This window comes from Salmo trutta, chromosome 31, assembly GCF_901001165.1.
Source record: "Salmo trutta chromosome 31, fSalTru1.1, whole genome shotgun sequence".
NCBI lineage: Eukaryota > Metazoa > Chordata > Actinopteri > Salmoniformes > Salmonidae > Salmo > Salmo trutta.
Genome location: NC_042987.1, coordinates 11,269,761 through 11,284,690, shown reverse-complemented (window position 1 = coordinate 11,284,690; position 14,930 = coordinate 11,269,761). Strand labels below are relative to the sequence as shown.

The 14,930-nt window shown below is 42.9% G+C and overlaps 1 pseudogene; it reads right to left on the bottom strand.

Annotated features, from left to right (window-relative positions):
• Nucleotides 1-346: 346 nt before the first annotated feature.
• LOC115169174 (histone-binding protein N1/N2-like) lies at nt 347-4,445 on the bottom strand (annotated as a pseudogene).
• Nucleotides 4,446-14,930: the final 10,485 nt, after the last annotated feature.

The window sequence follows — 14,930 nt, the reverse complement described above, 5'->3', positions numbered from 1 at the left end:
CCTACAATCTATCTCCTTAATGCTGAGTGCCAAGAGACGATGCGTGTAATTCATAACCATACATCTATTCCATAGGTATACAAATTGCAATGTGTTTACAGTGCACCACTGATCACTGCGAGGACGAACTGAGGCATTCGTTTAAACTGTTTCAAGAGGTAGATATCTTCCTACCAAATTCCCATTTTAAGTTTCTTTACAATTCAAACAAAGATGATTCATTGGTCAATTAGGTACTCTTTATTAATACAAAATATTACAAATATGAAAAACAAAGCACAACCAGGTGCACCATAGAAACATGACATATTTACAACTTCATCTGCATTAGAAGGATGTGATGGCATCAGGCAGTCACCAGAGCTTCACTGGCTGCAGGGAGGAAGCATGAGAAAATGATCACAACACTGAATTCACTGACGATGACTTTGTCATTGCAATCACAAAGAGGCACATGCTATTGAATGTGGTGATCTATTTAGTGCATTTAAAATTGGTCTAGTAGTAGTACATGTAGGTATTCCATGATATTTACTGTCACTACCTGTGCAGTGGAAAACACAATCAATATATACCTTTCAACCTCCATTTTGTTAACGTGAGTCTCCTGTTTCACCTTTTTGAAGTCACTCCTTTACTAAGCTGTCTTCTGGTTTCCGCTGTTAAATGGTACAAATAGGTGTGTGTAGATGCTAGGGGGAGGACTAGAGGTGTTATCTGGGAGCAGATATGTTCACGTCACTGACCTTTTTTTCAGACCAGGTGTGATATGTCGGAGACTGAGGGGCCGTTTCTGTAGATGGACCTGATTTGAATCTGAGTGAGGGGTAGGACGCATAGTCATAGAATATGTTGTTTTAAAACACAAACTAACCAATAAACCTGCCTAAAATCCCACATTTTAGGCTTACCATAGATGCAAACGTCCCACCGTTTTGAGAACTTCCACTCGAAGCTGGAAACGCTGAACCACCTGCCTGAATAAACAACCAATGAAAGGTGAAATCAAACTTCATGCTAGCCGTATTGCATGAGCTCAAACCTAATTAAGAGAGCCTAAAAAGGTAAGGGGGCTAGAACTAAGTTAATCAATCTGGTTAGATCCCCCTCCATCTCAATCCCCTGCTCACCAGTGTCTCCTGCATCACAGCCTCTGCTGCAGCAGAGGCAGCCATCTTCTGTCCCACTGTGGCGTCTTCCACCTTCTCCTGGATCTCTGTCAGTAGATCCTTCAGCTCCACCGTTTCCTTCCTCTCTTCAACTGCTGCATCGGGCCCCTCTGCTTTTAACACCCCCTGATGCTTGGTTGGGAGACAAACAATGAAAGAGTGTTTGTTACAAGGTAGAAAACTACAATTTTCCAAGAATTAAACCATCTAAACAATTCCTTTTCATTCAAAATGAGAATCACTCATCACATTCACCTCCTCCGCTAGCCTGCTCTTGATGACCCTGGCGGAGTTGTTGAGGTGTTTGATGGCCTGGCTGTACTGGCAGTCAGAGGGGGGGTGAGACCCAGGTGGTAGTGCATCTCGGCCTGGGCTCCCAGCAGCTGGTCCTCCTTACACTCTTTCCTTCAATAAAACAGAAACTCAGGTTCTCAAACTGTTAAGTCGGTCTCGTATACATCTATCCAACGGGTCAAGGTTATTATAATTAACTAAAAACTGAAACAAACAAAATCTAATCAATTTAGTAAACTGAAATAAAATTAAGAAACCTGTTTGAAAACCTACAACTATACTGAAACTATTATATTTTACTCCAAAACAAAGTAAAATCAAATTAAACCATCATGAATTATCTTCAGTTTTATATTTTTGGGGGGCAAAATTCGAACGGGGGGGTTCAAGCTTTTTTTCAAAGAGGATATTCAAGCTTCTGAATCTGGCAGGTCACATTCTCAATCTCTTCATTCAAAGAGTATCATGGACACTCGTACTGACAGTTGTGGCTTCTCTGTGTGAAGTATTGTCTACCTTCTTGCCCTTTGTGCTGTTGTCTGTGCCCAATAATGTTTGTACCATGTTTTGTGCTGCTACCATGTTGTGCTGCTCCATGTTGTTATGGTGTTGCTACCATGCTGTGTTATCATGTGTTGCTACCTTGCTATGTTGTTGTCTTAGGTCTCTCTTTATGTGGTGTTTTGTTGTCTCTCTTGTCGTGATGTGTGTTTTGTCCTATATATATATATATATATATATATATATATATACATTTAAAAAAATAATAATAATCCCAGCCCCCGTCCCCACAGGAGGCCTTTTGGTAGGCCGTCATTGTCAATAATAATTTGTTCTTAACTGACTTGCCGAGTTAAATTTAAAAGAAATTGAGGTTGACTTTCAACAAGCAGGACCGTAGAGATTGGGCACGTTTAAATGGTAAGGCTAAAGTAACCGACTGTAGACAGAAAGCCGAGGAGTGAAGTCGAGGGAGTTGCATCTGCAATAGCCAAAAGTCGGACACTAATATGGTTTTCCAACAGCAAGGCTTAGATCAACATGGCAGTGTTGCCATTGTTTATAAAACGTTTTCTTTATAATGTTGAAATAAACATGTATCTAACCCCCATAATCACACACTCACAAACTGAAATAAACAATTGTGTATATTGTACAATCAATTAGTGAGAGAGACTCAAATATTTATTTGTATCTATCTACTATATACATAAATTGCAGCAAATTGGTTTCAGTCATGTCTCACATTCGTTTGGGTCAAACAAAAACACCCTAATGATTGGTTGACAATAGAGCCTCCCACAATGCAGGTCATGGCAGCAGGATTAAGTTTAACCATAACTGCAGAAACTTGCAGTTCACTTGGGCACAAGTCAGACAATTTTTTCCCCCAGAATGCAACACATTTTGAAAGACTGACCAACAATGGTCACTGACTTGACAAAAGTGATCCACTCTAACATGGCCATTGAGATGAGCACGATGAGACTTTGCTCTCACACACATGTACACGGGTGTGCTTCAAGCTGCTACAACTGGTACCTACAGGACCAAAACAGTGGAGAAGTTTAGCCTCATGCTTCAAAGCTCCAGGGGCCTCATTTATCAATCATGCTTAGGTACAAATCCGTACATAAAGCATGCATGGGATCATTTCCATGCAAAGTGTGAAATTTGTCAATAAGAACATTTGCTTGTGAGTGTGCATAAATTTAAACACAGCCATGACCATACGCAGTGCTGTCATTAGGCCGGGCTTGGTTTTGATCCAGTCCCAATCTTCTTTTTTTTTACATTTCAGTCTGATATAAGTTTCCATAACCACACATCACTTGCACTATAAAGTATTTAAAAAAGTGTTTTACTAACACATTTTTATGTAAAAAATGAACAATACAAGCCCACCTGCAGGGATTAAAAATTAAATAAAAATATAGGACAAAACACACATCACGACAAGAGAGACACCACTACATAAAGAGAGACCTAAGACAACAACATGGCATGGTAGCAACACAACATGACAACATCATGATAGCAACACAACATGGAAGCAGCACAACATGGTAGCAGCACAAAACATGGTACGAACATTATTGGGCACAGACAAGAGCACAAAGGGAAAGAAGGTAGATACAACAATACATCACGCAAAGCAGCCACAACTGTCAGTAAGAGTGTCCATGATTGAGTCTTTGAATGAAGAGATGGAGATAAAACTGGCCAGTTTGAGTGTTTGTTGCAGCTCGTTCCAGTCGCTAGCTGCAGCGAACTGAAAAGAGAAGTAACCCAGGGATGTGTGTGCTTTGGGGATCTTTAACAGAATGTGACTGGCAGAATGGGTGTTGTATATGGAGGATGAGGGCTGCAGTAGGTATCTCAGATAGGGGGGAGTGAGGCCTAAGAGGGTTTTATAAACAAGCAAAGATTACCAGTTTACAGAGTAGTATAGAGTGCAATGATGTGTCCTATAAGGAGCATTGGTGGCAAATCTGATGGCCGAATGGTAAAGAACATCTAGCCGCTCGAGAGCACCCTCTCCTGCCGATCTATAAATTACATCTCTGTAATCTAACATGGGTAGGATGGTCATCTGAATCAGGGTTAGTTTGGCAGCTGGGATGAAAGAGGAGCGATTACGATAGAGGAAACCAAGTCTAGTCTGCAGCTTTGATATGTGCTGAGAGAAGGACAGTTTATCGTCTAGCCATACTCCCAAGTGCTTGTATGAAGTCACTACCTCAAGCTCTAAACCCTCAGAGGTAGTAATCACACCTGTGGGGAGAGGGGCATTCTTCCTACCAAACCACATGACCTTTGTTTTGGAGGTGTTCAGAACAAGGTTAAGGGCAGAGAATGCTTGTTGGACACTAAGAAAGCTTTGTTGTAGAGCGTTTAACACAAAATCTGGGGAGGGTCTAGATGAGTATAAGACTATCTTCTGCATATAATGGATGAGAGAGCTTCCTACTGCTTGAGCATGTTGATAATGAAAATGTAGAAGCGTGTGGGGCCTAGGATGGAGCCTTGGGGTATTCCCTTGGTGACAGGCAGTGGCTGCGACAGCAGATGTTCTGACTTTATATACTGCACTCTTTGAGAGAGGTAGTTAGCAAACCAGGCCAAAGACTCCTCGGAGACACCAATACTCCTTAGCCGGCCCACAAGAATGGAATGGTCTACCGTATCAAAAGCTTTGGCCAAGTCACTAAAAATAGCAGCATAACATTGCTTAGAGTCAAGTGCAATAGTGACATCATTTTGGACCTTTAAGGTTGCAGTGACACATCCATAACCTGAGCGGAAACCAGATTACATACCCGAGAGAATACTATAGACATCAAGAAAGCCAGTCAGTTGATTATTGACAAGTTTTTCAAACACTTTTGATAAACAGGGCAAAATATAAATTGGCCTATAACAGTTATGATCAGCTTGATCTCCCCCTTTAAATAAAGGACGCACCATGGCTGCCTTCCAAGCAATGGGAACCGCCTCAGAGAAGAGAGACAGGTTACAAAGGTCAGAGATAGGATTGGCGATGATAGGGGCTGCAACCTTAAAGACGAAAGGGTCTAAACCATCTGACCCAGATGTTTTTTGGGGGTCAAGTTTAAGGAGCTCCTTTAGCACCTTGGACTCAGTGACCGCCTGCAGAGAGAAACTTTGTAGTGTGGCAGGGGAAAAAGAGGGAGGAGCATTGGGGATAGACACATTAGAAGGGGTGGGAGATGATGAAATGTTGGACGGGCAAGGAGGCAGAGTCAAATAGGAATCCTGACTTAATGAAGTGGTGATTAAAAAGTTCAGCCATGTGCTCCTTGTCAGTAACAACCACATCATCAACATTAAGGGACATGGGCAGCTGTGAGGAGGAGGGTTTATTCTCCAGGTCTTTAACTGTTTTCCAGAACTTCTTGGGGTTATACCCATAGAGAGAACTTCTCCTTAAAGTAACTAACTATGGCCTTCTGAATAGCCTGAGTGCACTTATTTCTAATTTGCCTGAACAAGAGTCAGTCGGCCTGAGTATGCGTGTGCCGAGCGATTTGCCAAATGGAATTCTTGAGGTGGAGTAACTCTGCCAGATCAAATAAAATAAAATGTTATTGGTCACATACACATGGTCAGCAGATGTTACTGTGAGTGTAGCGAAATGCTTATGCTTCTAGATACGACAGTGCAGCAGTATCTAACAGGTAATATCTCACAATTCCACAACAAAACCTAATATCTGACATATTCCACAACAAAACCGAATACACACAATCTAGTAAAGGAATGGGATAAGAATATATAAGTATAAAATATATGGATGAGCAGTGACAGAGCGACTAAAATGCAATAGATAGTAAAGGATACAGTATACATTATATTCAGTTGAAGTACACTTAGGTTGGAGTCATTAAAACTTCTTAAGGCTAGGGGGCAGTATTTTGACGTCCGGATGAAAAGCGTGCCCAAAGTAAACTGCCTGTTACTCAGGCCCAGAAGCTAGGATATGCATTTGGATAGAAAACACTCTAACGTTTCTAAAACTGTTAAAATAATGTCTGTGAGTATAACAGAACTGATTTGGCAGGTGAAAACCCGAGGACAAACCATCCAGGGAAAAATAAAATTGAAGTCATAGGATTTTCCAATAGTTTTCTACGGGAAAACCTATTTATTAGGAACCTGGTTGCAGTTCCTATGGCTTCCACTAGATGTCAACAGTCTTTAGAAATTGGTCGATGTTTTTATTTTGAGAAATGAAGAAGTAGTGCTATTCATTCCATGTGTCACTCTGAAGGTCCCTACTATTTTGGGGCGCGTGAACAGGAGCGCGCTCTGTGTTATTTTTCTTCGGTATTGGAAACAGGTTATCCCGTCTTAAATTTTATCGATTATTTACATTTTAGGATACCTGAGGTTGGATTAGGAACATTGTTTGAAATGTTTGGACCAACTTTACAGGTAACTTATCAGATACTTTGTAGTCATGTTGGGCGAGTTGGAACCGATGTATTGCTGAATCAAACGCGCCAAATAAATTGACATTTTGGGGATATAAAGAAGGAATTTATCGAACAAAACAACCATTCATTGTGTCACTGAGACATTTGGGATTGCAAAAAGAAGATCTTCAAAGGTAAGGCATTTATTATATCGTTATTTCTGACTTGTGTCGCACCTGCCTGGTTGAAAAATAATTTTCATGTGTTTGTATGCGGGGCGCTGTCCTCAGATAATCGCATGGTCTGCTTTCGCCGTAAAGCCTTTTATCTGACACAACGGCTGGATTAACAAGAAGTTAAGCTTTATTTTGATGTATTACACTTGATATTTCTGTAGTTTGAATTTGGCGCTCTGCAATTTCACTGGATGTTGTCAAACCTATCCCGCTAACGAGATTGCCGTGTGAAAGGATCACTAAGAGGTTAAAACTCGTATTTCAACCACTCCACGAATTTCTTGTTAACAAACTATAGTTTTGGCAAATCGGTTAGGACATCTACTTTGTGTATGACACAAGGCATTTTTCCAACAATTGTTTACAGACAGATTATTTCACTTATAATTCACTGTATCACAATTCCACTGAGTCAGAAGTTTACATACACTCTGTAACGGCTGTCGTCTGAAGAAGTGGACCAAGGTGCAGCGGAGTTAGTGTTCATTATTAGAATTTAATGTAAACAACGTGAACACTATACAAAACAAGAAAATGAGCAAACCGACAGCAAACAGTCCTGTCTGGAACAAAACACTGACAGAAACAATTACCCACAAACCCAAAGGAAAAAACATGCTCCTTATGTGTGACTCCCAATCAGCAGCAACGAGCTTCAGCTGTGCCTGATTGGGAGCCACACTCACGGCCCAAAACAAAGAAATACAAAAACATAGAAAAAGGAACATAGAACGCCCACCCAATGTAACACCCTGGCCTAACCAAAATAAAGGACAAAAACCCCTCTCTATGGCCAGGGCGTTACAGTACCCCCCCCCAAAGGTGCGGACTCCGGCCGCAAAACCTGACTCTGAAGGGGAGGGTCCGGGTGGGCCCTCTTACGGCGGCGGCTCAGGTGCGGGACGTGGCCTCTGCTCCACCCTTGACGTCGCCCTCTTCGGTGGCGCACCTGGCCGCGCCGAAGGTCTGGTGGGCGACACTGACTGCGCCCGGCTGGCGGCCGGCGATGGTTGCGCCCGGCTGGCGGGCGGCGATGGTTGCGCCCGGCTGGCGGGCGGCGATGGTTGCGCCCGGCTGGCGGGCGGCGATGGTTGCGCCCGGCTGGCGGGCGGCGATGGTTGCGCCCGGCTGGCGGGCGGCGATGGTTGCGCCTGGCTGGCGGGCGACCCTGGCTGCTCTGACGGCACTGACCCAGGATTCACCAGGCTGGGGAAACATGACAGAGGCCTGTCCCTAGGCGTAGGCACCGGACTCACCGGGCTGGCGGGCGTCCCTGGCCACTCCGGCAGGTCAGGGCAGTCTGGCCACTCCGGCAGGTCAGGGCAGTCTGGCCACTCCGGCAGGTCAGGGCAGTCTGGCCACTCCGGCAGGTCAGCGCAGTCTGGCCACTCCGGCAGGTCAGCGCAGTCTGGCCACTCCGGCAGTTCAGCGCAGTCTGGCCACTCCGGCAGTTCAGCGCAGTCTGGCCACTCCGGCAGTTCAGCGCAGTCTGGCCACTCCGGCAGTTCAGCGCAGTCTGGCCACTCCGGCAGTTCAGCGCAGTCTGGCCACTCCGGCAGTTCAGCGCAGTCTGGCCACTCCGGCAGTTCAGCGCAGTCTGGCCACTCCGGCAGTTCAGCGCAGTCTGACCACTCCGGCAGTTCAGCGCAGTCTGACCACTCCGGCAGTTCAGCGCAGTCTGACCACTCCGGCGACTGTTGACTGGCGGGCAGCTCCGACGACTGTTGACTGACGGGCAGCTCCGACGACTGTTGACTGACGGGCAGCTCCGACGACTGTTGACTGACGGGCAGCTCCGACGACTGTTGACTGACGGGCAGCTCCGACGACTGTTGACTGACGGGCAGCTCCGACGACTGTTGACTGACGGGCAGCTCCGAATACTGTTGACTGGCGGGCAGCTCCGAATACTGTTGACTGGCGGGCAGCTCCGACGACTGTTGACTGGCGGGCAGCTCCGACGACTGTTGACTGGCGGGCAGCTCCGACGACTGTTGACTGGCGGGGCTGGGGACACGCACCTTGGGCTTGGTGCGGGGTGCTGGTACTGGGCGTACCAGATTGGAGACACGTACCTCAGGGCTAGTGCGGGGAGCTGGCCTGGGGCTCCATCCTTGCCCCTCTTCACAGCCCTTGTGCCCCCCCCCAAAAATTTCTTGGGGCTGCCTCTCGGGTTCCCTTAACTCTTCCATAGCCCTGGACACGAACCTCCTTAAATCCGCCCATGTCCATCCATCCATGCTGTTCTCCTGCTGCTTGGTCCTTTGGTGGTGGGTAATTCTGTAACGGCTGTCGTCTGAAGAAGTGGACCAAGGTGCAGCGGAGTTAGTGTTCATTATTAGAATTTAATGTAAACAACGTGAACACTATACAAAACAAGAAAATGAGCAAACCGACAGCAAACAGTCCTGTCTGGAACAAAACACTGACAGAAACAATTACCCACAAACCCAAAGGAAAAAACATGCTCCTTATGTGTGACTCCCAATCAGCAGCAACGAGCTTCAGCTGTGCCTGATTGGGAGCCACACTCACGGCCCAAAACAAAGAAATACAAAAACATAGAAAAAGGAACATAGAACGCCCACCCAATGTAACACCCTGGCCTAACCAAAATAAAGGACAAAAACCCCTCTCTATGGCCAGGGCGTTACACACTCATTTGAAAGTGCCTATAAAAAGCTTGGAAAATTCCAGAAAATGATGTCATGGCTTTGGAAGTTTCTGATAGGCTAATTGACATAATTTGAGTCAATTGGAGGTGTACCTGTGGATGTATTTCAAGGCCTACCTAGCACTGGAGTAATATGATCACATTTTTTGGTTCTAGTCAGGATTCTAGCAGCCGTATTTAGCACTAACTGAAGTTTATTTAGTGCTTTATCCGGGTAGCCGGAAAGTAGAGCATTGCAGTAGTCCAACCTAGAAGTAACAAAGGCATGGATTAATTTTTCTGCGTCATTTTTGGACAGAAAGTTTCTGATTTTTGCAATGTTACGTAGATGGAAAAAAGCTGTCCTTGAAACAGTCTTGATATGTTCTTCAAAAGAGAGATCAGGGTCCAAAGTAACGCCGAGGTCCTTCACAGTTTTATTTGAGACGACTGTACAACCATCTAGATTAATTGTCAGATTCAACAGAAGATCTCTGTTTCTTGGGACCTAGAACAAGCATCTCTGTTTTGTCCGAGTTTAAAAGTAGAAAGTTTGCAGCCATCCACTTCCTTATGTCTAAGACACAGGCTTCTAGCGAGGGCAATTTTGGGGCTTCACCATGTTTCATTGAAATGTACAGCTGTGTGTCATCCGCATAGCAGTGAAATGTAACATTATGTTTTCGAATGACATCCCCAAGAGGTAAAATATATAGTGAAAACAATAGTGGTCCTAAAACGGAACCTTGAGGAACACCGAAATGTACAGTTGATTTGTCAGAGGACAAACCATTCACAGAGACAAACTGATATCTTTCTGACAGATAAGATCTAAACCAGGCCAGAACTTGTCCATGTAGACCAATTTGGGTTTCCAATCTCTCCAAAAGAATGTGGTGATCGATGGTATCAAAAGCAGCACTAAGATCTAGGAGCACGAGGACAGATGCAGAGCCTCGGTCTGACGTCATTAAAAGGTAATTTACCACCTTCACAAGTGCAGTCTCAGTGCTATGATGGGGTCTAAAACCAGACTGAAGCGTTTCGTATACATTGTTTGTCTTCGGGAAGGCAGTGAATTGCTGCGCAACAGCATTTTTCTAACATTTTTGAGAGGAATGGAAGATTCGATATAGGCCGATAGTTTTTTATAATTTCTGGGTCAAGATTTGGCTTTTTCAAGAGAGGCTTTATTACTGCCACTTTTAGTGAGTTTGATACACATCCGGTGGATAGAGAGCCGTTTATTATGTTCAACATAGGAGGGCCAAGCACAGAAAGCAGCTCTTTCAGTAGTTTAGTTGGAATAGGGTCCAGTATGCAGCTTGAAGGTTTAGAGGCCATGATTATTTTCATCATTGTGTCAAGAGATATAGTACTAAAACACTTTAGTGGCTCCCTTGATCCTAGGTCCTGGCAGGGTTGTGCAGACTCAGGACAACTGAGCTTTGGAGGAATACGCAGATTTAAAGAGGAGTCCGTAATTTGCTTTCTAATGATCATGATCTTTTCCTCAAAGAAGTTCCTCAAAGAAGTTCATGAATTCATTAAAAATAAAGCAAACTGGATGGAATATGGAGAAAAATGCACAAAATTCTTCCTGAATCTCCAATACAGGAACGCTAACAAAAATAATTTGCAGAAACTCGTTACTGAAGACGGAGTCATCTATGATTCCCCAAATGATATTTAAAAGAGGAAGCTCATTATTTTGGGCAGATGTTCTCTTTTCCGTCTCATCCTTTCCCACTGAATGAAGATTATGGTAAGGAATTCTTTCCAAATAATATAAAAAACGAAAATTAACAAATGTACAGAAAGATCAGTGCGAAGGCCAAATTACAGAGGAAGAACTTTTTGAGGCTATTAAATCCTTTCAGTCTGGAAAAACCCCAGGGCTTGATGGCATACCGGTAGAGGTATATGAAGTAGTTTTTGATATACTAAAAGCTCCATTGTTAGATTGTTTTCACTACTCCTATAGAAATGGTAGCCTGTCAGGTACTCAGGAGGAAGGTCTGATTTCTCTATTATTAAAACAAGACCCAGATGGCAAATAAAACGACCCAGTCTATCTAAAAAACTGGAGGCCCCTTACACTTCAATGTTGTGATGCAAAAATACTAGCAAAATGCATAGCACTCAGAATTAAAAGGGTTTTACCAGGTATTGTTCATCCTGATCAGACAGGTTTTTTACATGGACGACACATTGGAGATAATATACAACAACTACTAGAAATAATAGAAAACCATGAAACATATAAGAAGCCAGGAATGGTATTTATAGCAGATTTTGAAAAGGCATTTGATAAAGTAAGACTGGAATTTATTTATAAATGCCTGGATTTTTTCAATTTCGGTAATTCTCTTATAAAATGGGTAAAAATAATGTATAGCAACCCCAGGTGTAAAATAGTAAATAACAGCTACTTCTCAGAGAGTTTTGAATTGTCAAGAGGAGTTAAACAAGGGTGTCCGCTGTCACCTTATCTATTCGTTATGGCCATGGAAATGCTAGCTATTAAAATCAGATTGTAACGATCGTCTGGAAGAGGGGACCAAGATGCAGCGTGGTAAATGGTCATAATGATTTTTAATGAGACACTTCAAAAACAAACAGGAAAACGAAAGCCAACAGTTCTGCCAGGTGAACACACACAAGACAGAAAACAACTACCCACAAAACTTTGTGGGCTATACTCGGCCTTGTCTTAGGACGGTAAGTTGGTGGTTGGAGACATCCCTCTAGTGGTGTGGGGGCTGTGCTTTGGCAAAGTGGGCGGGGTTATATCCTGCCTGTTTGGCCCTGTCCGGGGTATCATCGGATGGGGCCACAGTGTCTTCTGATCCCTCCTGTCTCAGCCTCCAGTATTTATGCTGCAGTAGTTTATGTGTCGGGGGGCTAGGGTCAGTCTGTTACATCTGGAGTATTTATCTTGTCTTATCCGGTGTCCTGTGTGAATTTAAATATGCTCTCTCTAATTCTCTCTTTCTCTCTTTCTTTCTTTCTCTCGGAGGACCTGAGCCCTAGGACCATGCCTCAGGACTACCTAGCATGATGACTCCTTGCTGTCCCCAGTCCACCTGGCCGTGCTGCTGCTCCAGTTTCAACTGTTCTGCCTGCGGCTATGGAACCCTGACCTGTTCACCGGACGTGCTTGTTGCACCCTCGACAACTACTATGATTATTATAATTTGACCATGCTGGTCATTTATGAACATTTTAACATCTTGACCATGTTCTGTTATAATATCCACCCGGCACAGCCAGAAGAGGACTGGCCACCCCTTATAGCCTGGTTCCTCTCTAGGTTTCTTCCTAGGTTTTGGCCTTTCTAGGGAGTTTTCCTAGGGAGTTTTTCCTAGCCACCGTGCTTCTTTCACATGCATTGCTTGCTGTTTGGGGTTTTAGGCTGGGTTTCTGTACAGCACTTTGAGATATCAGCTGATGTACGAAGGGCTATATAAATACATTTAATTTGATTTGAAAACCCCAAAGGAAAACAGGCTGCCTAAGTATGATTCCTAATCAGAGACAACGATAGACAGCTGCCTCTGATTAGGAACCCTACTCTGCCCAAAACAAAGAAATACAAAAACATAGAAAAGGGAACATAGAACGCCCACCCAATGTAACACCCTGGCCTAACCAAAATAAAGAACAAAAAACCCTCTCTATGGCCAGGGCGTTACACAGATCCAATAACAACATTCGAGGATTAGAAATCCAAGGCTTAAAAACAAAGGTGTCCATGTATGCCGATGACTCAAGTTTTATATTAAGTCCGCAAGCTAGATCCCTGCAATGTCTCATTAAAGATCTAGATAACTTTTCTGTACTCTCTGGACTAAAACCTAATTATGATAAGTGTACAATATTATGTATTGGATCCTTAAAAAATACAACTTTTACATTACCCTGCAGTTTACCTATAAAATGGGCTGATGGTGAAGTAGACATACTCGGTATTCATATCACAAAATATATAAATAAGCTCTCCACAATGAATTTCAATAGAAAACTTGTAAAAATAGACAAGATCCTGCAACCATGGAGAGGTAAATACTTGTCTATTTATGGAAAAATTGCCCTGATTAACTCTTTAGTCATATCTCAGTTTACGAACTTACTTATGGCGCTGCCTACTCCTGTGGATTCGTTTTCAAATCATATGAGCAAAACATATTTTGCTTTATCTTGGATGCTAAACCAGACAAAATAAAACATGCCTAGCTATATAATAAATATGAATTGGGTCGGTTGAGATTATTAAATATAAAAGCACTAAACCTCTCTCTAAAAGCTTCACTCATTCAAAAGTTTTATTTGAACCCTAAATGGTTCTCAAGTAGATGACTAAGAAAAGCTCATCCATTGTTTAAAAATTGCCTTTTTGCCTTTGTGCAGATTGCCATGTCTCATTTTCGATTAAATGAAAATGATACTTTTTTCAAAGTATCTCTCTTTTTTCAAACAAGCATTGCAGAGCTGGCTACAATTTCAATTTCATCCCCCTGAAAAGATAGAATATATTACAACAAATATTATGGCTGAACTCAAATGTGCTGGTTGATAAAATACCTGTATTTATGGGAAAGATGTTTGAAAAGGGTATTTTGTTCTTAAATTATATTGTAAATTGGAATGGTAGAGTTATGTCCTTCATGGAGTTATCAGAATTGTACGGAAAGGTCTGCTCAATCCAAGAGTACAACCAATTGATTACAGCATTGCCCCAAAAATGGAGGAGGCGGGTGGCAGCGGGAGGAGGTAGGGAACTGGTCTGTCTGCCCAATATAAAGAATAAAAACTGGCGGAGGAATAAAAATAGCATAAATAGGAAAGTATACCAGTTTCATTTGAGGACCAGAATGTTGACAACTGTGCCATACAGATTGCAAAATAGTTGGGAAGAGATTTTTTATGTACTGATTCCATGGTACAGGGTGTATGAGTTGATATATAAAACAACGCAAGATTCAAGACTTCATGCTTTTCAGCTAAAATTATTATATAGAATTCTTGCCACAAAATGTGGAATATTTGGGGCATAAAATCATCGAAGCTCTGCTGATTTTGTTGTGAGGATACAGAATCAATAGACCATATATTTTGGCCTTGCCCTCAGGTAGCCTGTTTCTGGTCTCAGGTTCAGGAATGGCTGAAAATGCATAGCATTGATCTAAAATTGACCCTAGAAATAGTACTGTTAGGAGATCTGGAGAGACAGGGTCAGTCAATTACTAATATACTAATACTCTTAGTAAAATAATTTATCTTCAACTCGCAATCTGTGGATTCTATTTGATTAGATAGATTGAAAATGTACATTAAACATCACAGTATAGTTGAAAGATATGTGTTGTGTAGAAACCCGAAGTGGGTCGCCAGCAGAGATAGATGGGATGGGCTGAGGGAAGCTGAGGGTTGGTATGTGGAATTGGAGACAAGTGGGAGTGGAGTTGCTGTGTGAGAGATAGAATGATGGCCAAAGATAAAAGTAAAAAAGAAATGTAAAAGAAAGTCAAAATAAATCATAATAAAAAGTACATTTCACTGACACTAAGTGGCAGTGTTTTTACAACTAATGCCGGTTTGCCGTGCAGGTGTTTGTACACATGCATATACACACACTCTC